This window comes from Nomia melanderi, unplaced genomic scaffold (genome assembly GCF_051020985.1).
Source record: "Nomia melanderi isolate GNS246 unplaced genomic scaffold, iyNomMela1 scaffold0014, whole genome shotgun sequence".
NCBI classification, from domain to species: Eukaryota; Metazoa; Arthropoda; class Insecta; order Hymenoptera; family Halictidae; genus Nomia; species Nomia melanderi.
Window position 1 is genome coordinate 12540106 of NW_027475130.1, and position 955 is coordinate 12541060.

The following is a 955-nucleotide window of genomic DNA, read 5'->3' on the forward strand; positions in this document are numbered from 1 at the left end:
TCCGGCCCCATGAGACTGTGGTTTTCTCGGCCCCTGGTGGTCCGAGGTCGTTCCCGCTGCACAGATTCATGCGCCAGGGCCTCCTGCAGATAATTCACTTTGGTTTATTGCGCTATCTCTAATAGCGCCCGAGATATCACCAGATATATATTGGATTTTTCCCTGACCCTGAGTGTCCGGCCCCATGAGACTGCGGTTTTCTCGGCCCCTGGTGGTCCGAGGTCGTTTCCGCTGCACACATTCATGCGCCAGGGCCTCCTGCAGATAATTCACTATGGTTTATTGCGCTATCTCTAATAGCACCCGAGATATCACCAGATATATATTGGATTTTGCCCTGACCCTGAGTGTCCGGCCCCATGAGACTGTGGTTTTCTCGGCCCCTGGTGGTCCGAGGTCGTTCCCGCTGCACAGATTCATGCGCCAGGGCCTCCTACAGACAATGCACTTTGATTTATTGCGCTATCTGTTATAGCACCCGAGATATCACCAGATATATATTGGATTTTACCCTGACCCTGAGTGTCCGGCCCCATGAGACGGTCGTTGTCTCGGCCCCTGGAGGTCCGACGACGATCCCGCTGCACAGATTCATGCGCCAGGGCCTCCTACAGGTAATGCACTTTGATTTATTGCGCTATCTGTAATAGCACCCGAGATATCACCAGATATATATTGGATTTTTCACTGACCCTGAGTGACCGGCCCTATGAGACGGTAGTTTTCTCGGCCCCAGATAGTCCGAGGTCGTTCCCGCTGCACAGAATCATGCGCCAGGGCCTCCTGCAGATAATTCACTTTGGTTTATTGCGCTATCTCTAATAGCACCCGAGTTATCACCAGATATATATTGGATTTTCCCCTGACCCTGAGTGTCCGGCCCCATGAGACTGTGGTTTTCTCGGCCCCTGGTGGTCCGAGGTCGTTCCCGCTGCACAGATTCATGCGCCAGGGC